Below are 10,104 nucleotides of genomic sequence, written 5' to 3' on the forward strand. Positions count from 1 at the left end.
ACTTGTAGTTTCATCCCCTTCACATGCTCCCTCCAGCAGTTCCTAGATGAGGTGCGTTTTGGGCTGGGCTACCTTGTAGTCCTGGTTCTGGGCCTGGGTGGTGGCTGGGTTGGTCAACCGCCAGCTATGAAAATGATTCTTAAGGACCACATTGTGGATAACCAAGAGGGGGATAGAGTTGAGTTGGTTCTGGTTCTTGGGGTCTGGGGGGGATCCCAGCAGCAATAATCTGTAGGTTAACATCTAGGGAAGAAGACGATTAAAGAGCAAAGGGAAATGTATCCATATCTTCCTGGAGTGATGGGCCCACCAGGAAGGGGAAATCCAGTGCAGACCCTCTTGAGGGTCCATCAGAATGCCTCCAAGGACATAGAATGGGCCAGACCAGGTTTTTAAAAATCAGCCTTAAATCCCACCAGGACTGCCACCTCTGATCTTACAGAAGTCAGAAGTCACTAGTCAGCCGGGGTGGTAGTGAATGAGACTTTTTAAAAGTAAAGAAAAAAATGACTAATAATCCTCCTCTTCTCACTAGTTTTTCAATCTGTAATATGTCCAAACTGAGAAGAAAGAAGAATAAACTTTGAACTACTTTGGGAATTTTAATGACAGTGTGGATTGACTTTTCAAAAATGAGACTGAATCCTGAAACTAAAGTGATTGTATAATAATCTACTAGCTAAGCCTGTACAGGAACTGTGGGACCATTCTTAGGAAAGAGACTGTTAAAAATATGATTTCAGGAAGAAGTGACACAGCATTGCTGGTGTGTGCATGTGTGTGTGTGTGTGTGTGTGTGTGTGTGTATTGGTGTTTTGCCTGCATGCATGTGTGTGTGTGACAGTGTTAGATCCCCTAGAACTGGAGTTACAGACAGTTATGAGTTGCCACATGGGTGCTGAGACTTGAACCTGGGTCCTCTGGAAGAGCAGCCAAAGCTCTTAACTGCTAGGCCATCTCTCCAGCCCCTCACATTACTGGTTTTTAAAACCTGACAAATAGCCGGGCGTTGGTGGTGCACTCCTTTAATCCCAGCACTTGGGAGGCAGAACCAGGCGGATCTCTGTGAGTTCGAGGCTAGCCTGGTCTACAGAGTGAGATCCAGGAAAGGCGCAAAGCTACACAGAGAAACCCTGTCTTGAAAAAAAAAAAAAAATTAAAACCTGACAAATATCATGAATATAACAAAATTTAAAATTTTCTGAATCATTGAGATAATACTTTTTATAACTACATTTTATTGCATATTATCTTATTGTTTCTTCATATGACCAAGGTTTACCAGCATTTTCTATGAAGTGAAACGAAAAATAGTCTTTGTCATTCTAACTTTGTTCATAATACCAGCCTAGGTTTCTACCCTATATAGATGTAATGATACATTCTATTTTATTTTCTCCTTAAGTTAAAAAAAGAAAGAAAAGAAAGAAACAGTAAGTGCACATGACACACGTTTATAATGATTTAGACTGCATTTTCAAGTACATTGTAAGCAAGAATTTTTGAGAACTAGTTTGTCCATTTACAGTCAATGTAAAAGACGGCCAGACAAGCTCCAATAGCCCGTCTGTGGCTCTGTATGGCAGTTCAAACCGTCTTTCTCAGATGACTCGAGTTCCTCTGGATGCAGTAGTGTGGGGTACAAGTCACATGCAGATCCAGCCTCCAGCTTTGACCTTGTAGTTGGACAGGTGTGTAAGCAGTAGAGGTTGAGACCAAACATGACCTTTCTTCCGTGGAACTTGTCCAGTCTACACCTACCAAAGTGTTACTCTAACCCGAGTGTCTTAGTTAGGGTTCCTATTGCTGTGATTAAACACCATAACCAAAGCAATTTGGGGAAGAAAGGGTTTATTTGGCCTACACTTCATAGGGCTGTTCATCAGCAAAGGAAGTCAGGACAGAAGCTCAAACAGGGCGGGAACCTGGAAGCAGGAGCTGACTCAGAGGCCATGAAGGGGTGCTCCTTACTGGTTTACCCCCCCCCCATGGCTTGCTCAGCCTGTTTTCTTATAGAACCCAGGACCACCAGCTCAGGGATGGCACCACTCACAAGGGACTGGGCCCTCCCCCATCAATCGCTAATTCAGAAAATGCCTAACAGGCTTGCCTGCAGCCTGATCTTACTGAATCATTTTCTTAATTAAGGTTCCCTTCTCTCAGATGACTTCAGACTGTGTCAAGTTGACATAACACCAGCCTCCACACTGGATAAAACCCAGCCTGAGGTCGCTCATGGGTCTTCAGATGGCAGGCACAAACTTGCTACCCCACCATATCGTGAAATCAGTTCAGGTATCTGTGGCTTACAGATCCTGGACAGGAAGAATACAATGAAGTGAGAATGTCCTTTGTTTGGGTCAAATGGGGTGGGAATGAAGAATCTGGCTTACAGAACATGAGCACAGAGGCTAGAAGGGTACATAAGGAGTGAGTTGTGACTGCTTTACGCTTGTAGGCATGTGTCTAAATGGTAACTCAAAGAAGAATGGGAGTGAAGCAGGGATCCCAGAGTGCTAGAGGAGAAAGATGTTTCTAAGTTCTCACCCCTGGACCCTGGCTTGGGCTACTGGGGCATGGCATTCTACTTCCAATTCCTGGTCAGCAAACATCACCATGTCATATTAGTCACCCATTCTGTTTGCAGTAATAATTGCATATTTTCACACCTCTTTATCCACCCACCTTGGGTGGGACCAGGTCATATCGTTTCTACACTTGGCAATGGGATTTGTTCTAGCCCAAGTAAAACATGTAGGGTTTGGGAATCAACTTCTTTTGTTGCATTTTAAAATCTCTTGCTGCCACGTGAAGAGATCCAGGCTCCCCTGACATGTGATGAGAGACGCAAGACCAGCTGCCTCCTCCACTTCTCCCCACATAGCCTGGACAGTAACCTAGAAACTGCAGAGTAATGTGGAATAAGGGATTGATTACAGGGCTTAGGTATTGCACAACTGAAAGCCACTTACCAGCAACCACAACGGAGAGCTGTCAAAGAAGTGTGTGGCTGATCATTGCTTTTGCAATGGATGCTATTGTTAAAGTCCCTGGAGCAAGACAGGTGTCCCAAAGGAAAAGCTGAGCATGGAGCAAGAAAGAATGAGACAAAATGAAATCCATGTCTGTATTCTATTGCATCTAATTCTTTTGCCATGGCACTGCATGTATGCCTGGCCCATGTGTAGGAAGAGATCCACTGAGGCCACATAAAAGTCTGCTGCAAAGGTGCTGCAAAAGTCTGCTGCAGTGGATCAAAGACATGCACAAGCTGCAATGGTGCCTGGGGCCTCTCTACCCATAGTCCAGGCATAATGACTGCTGCATCAGTTCTACTTCCAACATAGTACAAATGTCTGCCCCACCCCCACAGTTCAGAATTACACAAGGAAGGAACATTTAGGAACATATTTGTAGTCAATAGACTATATCTGCCATAATCAAATCATTCAGCTTCTAGTATATTGGGCAACTAATGCCAGACACACATGTCTGCTCAACAGAGTTTAGACAATTTCACTAAACAAGGACAGTTTAGCACACTGTGGAGTCCCACGCCAAATGGGCAGTCACTTTCTATTACTAAGGTTTTTTTTTTTTTTTTCCACATCCCAATGTGGTACAAGTAGACATTCAAAAATGGTGAGATGGGTGGTAACAGAGTGGATGTGGACAAGGACAGCAGGTAGACTTTACAAATCACACCTTGTGCACCAAGACTTGTATCACGTTATTTTCTCAGTCATGCAAAATACAGCTTTAGTGTAAGAAGGAAATTAATTTTTAAAATATCCAGAAGGAACAGAGTATGCTAACAGGAAAACCTGTTGGCTACTGTGGAAGGTACTATCTCTCTGAAGGGAGGCAGGTGTAGGCCGAGCTGAATTCCCAGGGGAGACCTTGCCTTGGAGGAGGTGGGAATGGGGGAGGATAGGGGGGGAAAGCTGGGGGTGGGAGGAGGGAGGACAGGGGAATCCGTGGCTGATATGTAAAATTAAATTAATTATAAAATTTTAAAAAAGAATAAAAGAAAAGTGCAGGTTGAGTCCTCCAAAGATACTCAGTTGCTGTTCTCTGGTAAGAGCAACTTCCCTTTTCCATCTGGCCCACAACCCCTGGGGATTAATATGCCTTCCTGTCTCTCCTCATCACTTAATCCATCTACAAGACCTGGGATCTATCTCTGAACTATCTCTTACTATACCATCTTTGTGCTTCCGCTGCTGTTACTGTGATGCAGGTATCAGCATCTCCTACCAGAGCTATCCCACCAGCATCCGGATCTGTAACCCAATGCCATATTGTCTCTGTCCAATCCATTCTCACAGTTAACAACAGTGGGATTTTAAACATACAAGCTGGTCTAAAGTATCCACTGTCCTTACTCCGTCTTCTGCATGAAGACTTGATTGTCTTCCCACTGTGTTTTGGATTTATAGAAATTCCTCATCATGATTTCTGAGAAGCTCCAAGACTTCACTCCTATCAGCCTCTCTAACCTGGAGTGTCACCCTCCTGGGCTGACCCTAGTGGGTCCAACAACAGTAACCCTCTTCATTCCTCAAACCCTTATGCATTTCCATGTCATTGACCTTCACAGATGATGTTCACGTCATGCCTGATAATTTCCTCTCCTGAGTAGATTATAAACTCTATGAGGACAGGAAACTTGTCTGTCTTGTTTTCCCAGGTCCTAAAACAGTGCTTTGCACAGCAGTTCAGGTCCTTGCACACTGCTTGGCACAGTAGTTCAGGTCCTTGCACAGTGCTTGGCACAGTAGTTCCTTAAAAATCACTTCACAAGGAAAGGAAGGAAGGTTGACTGATAGACATAGTCATTTCAGCCGAGTTCAATCTTCCTGTCTCCACTTCAGAATCACCTGTCTTCCTGGAACACTCCTCTCTTATATCCAGTTATCTGGCTCTAGCTCTTGCTTCTTCCGGGTTGCTGCTGCAGTGCCTGCTGGGTAAAGCCCGCTTGGACTCCTGTCTCAGGTAGTCTTCAGTTAGTACCCTCTGACTCCTTATGCACTTGCTATTCTCTGTAAATAGATTATTTTGTGTTGATACAATAGCAAGAATTGTACTCTCCAGCTGGACTTATAGTTAAGGATTGATGGGTCTCGTGACACATGAACAAATCATAGATGAATAAGAAAGTGAATGAAAATAGTGGCTAATGATCTTGCTTGTTCTTTCTTGTGTTTCTCAGAAGCCTGGCCTCCTGACCCGTCCCTAAAGCCCGGTTCCCAGAAGTCAACTACCACTCACATGGCTGCCTGTGGCTGTGCATGTCGCACTGATTTCTAAGCCATGTGGACCTTCTTCTAAAGATCACCCTCTCCCCTTACTTCCTGAAAGTTACCCGTTTGGGTGAATCACAGCAAGACTGCTACATCCTCATGGTTGCTGGGCTCGGCTCGCTAAACTGAATCTTCTCTTTCATTCTGTGCCTGTCCAGTTTACCTTTCTTAAAGGATGGGAAACCGGTTCCCATGTTATCTTAATTTGCTGTAGCTAACCAACATCCCTCTGCATGTTCCAAGGCATGACTGTAAGAATAAAGATATTACATCCATAAAAAGTTAAGGTAACTCAATAGAATGGTTAAATTTATGGCAACTTGACTCACCCAAAGCATGCCAAGATATCCAACTAAGCGTTATTTCTCTGTATGTCTGTGAGGATACTTCCAGAAGAGATTAGCATTTGAATTGGTGGTGGACCCAGTAAAGCAAATGACCCTCAAACTCTGGGTGGTCATCATACAATCTGTTGAGGGTGTGAATGAAACAAAAATGTGGAGTGAGATTGAATTCACACTGCCTGAGAGCCTGGGCTGGAATATTGACCCTCACCCTCTGGACTTCTGGCCCTCATGAACTTGAAGGGGAGCCATAGGCTCCCCAGCCATTAAACCCTTAAACTTTAGAGTTTCTGGGTCTCTAGCTAGCAAATGGCAGACTGTAGGACATCTCAACTTACATCAGTGCATGAAAAAAATTCCTTATAAAAGAAAATCTCCCTATCTATCATCGGTCTCTCTGTCTATATATCTATCATCTATCTTGTTTCTATGGAAACTCTGGTGAATACACTCAGAGGTATCTCTTGAATTTTACTGTACAGTTAGAACCACATCATTCTTCTACAGAACTGCCTAATTCTGAATGTTGAGCCTTGCAATGCCTTTACTCATCCCCACTACTGGTTGACGTATGTGGAGCTTTTTCTTTATTATGTTTACAGTACAGATACTTCTACAGTTCTCATTGGTGGCATTTGTCATGGTGCTGGAGATAAAAGGAAAACAATCTGAATTTTTCCCACGGCACATACATGCTCACTGGTCTATAGAAGCAGTCTGCTGGTAATAGTGACTGCTGGGCATAAGAGTAGCATTCCAAGAGACAGTATGCATTACTTGAATAGTTAAATATGCATTACTTGAATGGTTAAATATTGTTTAAACCATCAATGAAGCCAACACTGGCTAAGATCTTTAGCCTCCTTTTTTCAAAGCACCTTTTGGGAGAACAGTAAAAAGAATTTTGTCTAGTTTCATCCCTGGTGTGGAGTTGCAGAATACTGAAAAATGTAAGTGGCTAGACGGGCCTGGGAGGGTGCCATGTGGGTAGTTCATCACCCAGCTGAGCGGAGTGAGCGGCATGGGTGCTTCTCTTCCTCTGGTGTCAACTGAGAATTTTCAACTTTTACTTTCAACTTTGCCTCTTGCGTAAGGAGACTGGAGTGGAGTAAATGGAAACGCCTCAGCATTTTATCACGGAAGATTCCTGGAACCTAGTTGTGTCTCTGAAAAATCTATCCAGGACTTCCCAGAAAAGACCAGGCCTGGAATCCGGGTTTGCGTCATGGTGCAGAGATTGGATTCCACTGCTAAGTCACTGGGGTGTCACAGGGCCATCATCTGTTTTCAGGGTCACTGAAGTACATTAGAAAGGTTTGCTACTAATAAATCAGGATACCACTTGTAATTTTTATTAGGGTATTTTTTCCTGACTGTTGCTAACACCTCACATATTTTTGCTGTTTAATGGGAGAAAGCCAGGTGTCACTAGTCCAGCATCCCCTCAGGACTCCGTCCCAGCCATGCTGACATTTCAGTCTCTCTTTCTAAGAAAAGAAATAAAATAACAAAATTCTTAAGAATTTCATACATGCACGTAATGTATTCGAACAAATTCACACCGTCATTCTCCCCGCTCCAATTCCCTCTTCATGTGCTCTTTCTTTTGTAAACCCACTGAGTCCACTCAGTGTCGCCTGTGCAAGCGTGGGTGGAGGCCCGTCCACTGGGGCATGGGGAGCCTCTCAGGGCCAGAATCCCTGAAGAAAACCGACTCTTCCTTCCCCAGCAGCCAGCAATTGCCAACAGCTCTTCAGCAAGGAGTGGGTCTTCATTATTCCCACTCCTGTCCCTGCTGGGAATTTGGCCGGCTTGATCTTGTGCAAGTCTTGATATACAGTCACAGCTGTCGTAATTCCATGTGTGCGACAGCCCCACCATATCCAGTAACTAATATTTCACTACAAGCATCCACTACCATCTTTCTGCCCCTTTTTATGGCAGTACAGCTTGCATCTGGCTAGGTCATGAGAGGGCCTAATACTATTTTTCTGCTAAATGGACATGGCATTAAAGTCTCCTCTAAGTGCTTATCTTTATACTCAACTGTCACCAGGGAAGTTTCTTTTTTGCAGTGGTGACTAATACAGAGACTCACAACTGGTCAACATGCAGAGAAAAAGAGACTTTGTAGTGTGTAGTGTTCGGCTTCAAACAGGGCATCTGTATCTCTCCCTTTCTGCTCCGTCCCTCCTCCCTCTCTCTCCCCTTCCCTCCTTCCTCTCTCTCTCATTCTCTCTGTCTCTGTCTCTGTCTCTGTCTCTGTCTCTCACACACACAAAGCAAGAGAGAGAGAGAGAGATAGAGATAGAGATAGAGATAGAGATAGAGATAGAGATAGAGATAGAGAGAGAGAGAGAGAGAGAGAGAGAGAGAGAGAGAGAGAGAGAGAGAAAGAGAGAGAGATCAGAAATCACCACAGAAGATGGGCCAGAAGCATCTCAGTTTCTTGGCCAGCACTCTAGCGCATTGTACTTGCTGTTCTTCTGTCTGGGTTTGCTCCCAACACCGCTCTTCTTCCCAGACTATCACTATGTTGCCCTGGTTGGCTCAGAACTCACTATGTAGACAAAGCTGGGCTCACATTTAGAGGTTGGTCTGAGTCTGCCTCCTTAGCTGGGATTAAAGGCCTGTGTTCCTATGCCTGGCCTAGGTTTGCTTTTTATCCAGCTCTTATGGCCAGATCCTCTTATGATTCGGTTTACAGTTCCAAAGTCGCATCCTTGAAGCAGCCTCCCCTGACCCCACATAGTTAGTTCTGACTACATCACCCTTTGTTACATTCTGGAAAACACATACGCTGTCTACAACTAGGTGATATCATTTCTGTGTTATCTGTCTCCTCTCAGTTGAGTGGAAAATGTGTAAGATCTTGTGTTCACTGCTGAATGCCCAACAGTCCCAGGTTCCCTGTAGGTACCCCAGAATGTCTTTAGAATACATGCATAAGTGGCTTTCTGTACACTGGGCTGCAACAGCGGCTCTCAACCTGGCACGTCCATTAGAATTATCAAGAGTCAGTAGACCCTTTCACCGGGGCTCCTTCTCCTCTAGTGGGGCTACATGGAAGGCCAGGCCTTGCTATTGTTAAAAAGCCTCCCACATGGTTCTAATACATATCTAAGACGGGACCTCTGAGCACAGTGAGGTTTCTATTCTTGATGTTGTCCAAATTCATCAGGATGAAGATCAGTGGGATGAGAACGAATCACAGGCAAAGAGGGAGATGGAATTGGAATTGGACTTATATATATATATATATATATATATATATATATATATATATATATATATATATTAGTATTATGTAATATATATACTAATTATATACTAATGTAATATAGTATTAGATTAGATTAGACTAGATTAGGTTGGATATATAATATGTATGCAAGGCAGACCGGGGAGGTAAAGATGTGCTTGGCTTACCTGCTCTGTCAGAATCAGGGCCACACCCTACCTTTCCTCTGATGGAGCAGAGCCTCTGGGACACTGGGAGCCCCTTGTTTACGACATCCCCACATTCCATCTCACCATACTCTCACGGCCCTACAGAAATCAGTGCACAGATGCTGACCGAATATGAGATTACAATCGCATCTAAGCAGAGCTACCGAGGAGAAGTGGTTGACTAGGAACCTCTTGATACTGACTTTTCCTGCTGTCTCCTTCTTTCTCCTGCCCCAGTTCTCTCTTTTTTTCTCTAGACCAGTGGTTTTCAACCTTCCTAATGCTGCGACCCTTTAATACAGTTCCTCATGTGGTGGGGACCCCCAACCATAAAATTATTTTCATTGCTAGTCCATGACTGTAATTTTGCTACTGTTATGAATCGTATGGTAAACAGCTGTCTTTCCCAACGGTCTTAGGTGACCCCTGCGAAAGGGTTGTTCAACCCTCAAGGGGTTGCGACCCACTGGTTGAGAACCACTGCACTATAACTTCTCATGCCTCCCAGAACTTCCTAAACTACTTCTCCAAGTGTTTTAAAATTTTATTTTTCTTTATCCTCTTTTTCTTCGGCTCTAAAAAAAAAAAAATCCCAAACTGAAAAACTCCCAGGCTTGGAGAGCTCGCTGCGTATTATTGTGGGCAATCTATGTATAAGAAAAAAAATTTCATCCAAACATCTCATCTCATCCTTATACAAGGAGGCCACACAGATTAGACTTCACCACAAATCCCAAATGATGCTATGGTATGCTTAGGCTAGAGAAGTGAGGAGAGAATTGGCATGCAGAAACTTGACCCTTCTGTAGCCTGTGGGAGTTGCAGAGTTCCTGGGAAAACAATAGACCATCCCGACATTTGGAGAAGATGGGCTATATGAATTCTTGAGTTTTGTGAGTCTTTAAACAAAACCCTCTTGTCTGTCAATTAAAGAGTTGATTTATGAGGAGTGAAGTTTGCACGTCGTTTGGACATACCATGCTCTGGGGATGAAAAAAAGAAGAAAA

The 10,104-nt window shown here is 43.8% G+C and overlaps 1 long non-coding RNA gene across 4 annotated transcripts; it reads right to left on the reverse strand.

Annotated features, from left to right (window-relative positions):
* Positions 1-2,658: 2,658 nt before the first annotated feature.
* LOC131894951 (uncharacterized) lies at positions 2,659-9,133 on the reverse strand. 4 transcript variants are annotated; one of them, XR_009375062.1, is made up of 5 exons: positions 9,077-9,124; positions 7,039-7,134; positions 5,633-5,772; positions 2,973-3,081; positions 2,659-2,904 (listed from the first exon to the last, which is right to left on the reverse strand). It is a non-coding gene; the product is annotated as an uncharacterized LOC131894951 (long non-coding RNA). The 4 variants fall into 4 exon arrangements; XR_009375061.1 differs by having other exon boundaries at positions 7,034-7,134; XR_009375060.1 differs by having other exon boundaries at positions 6,526-7,134.
* Between the last annotated feature and the right edge of the window lie 971 nt (positions 9,134-10,104).

Source organism: Peromyscus eremicus, chromosome 18 (genome assembly GCF_949786415.1).
Source record: "Peromyscus eremicus chromosome 18, PerEre_H2_v1, whole genome shotgun sequence".
Taxonomy (NCBI): Eukaryota; Metazoa; Chordata; class Mammalia; order Rodentia; family Cricetidae; genus Peromyscus; species Peromyscus eremicus.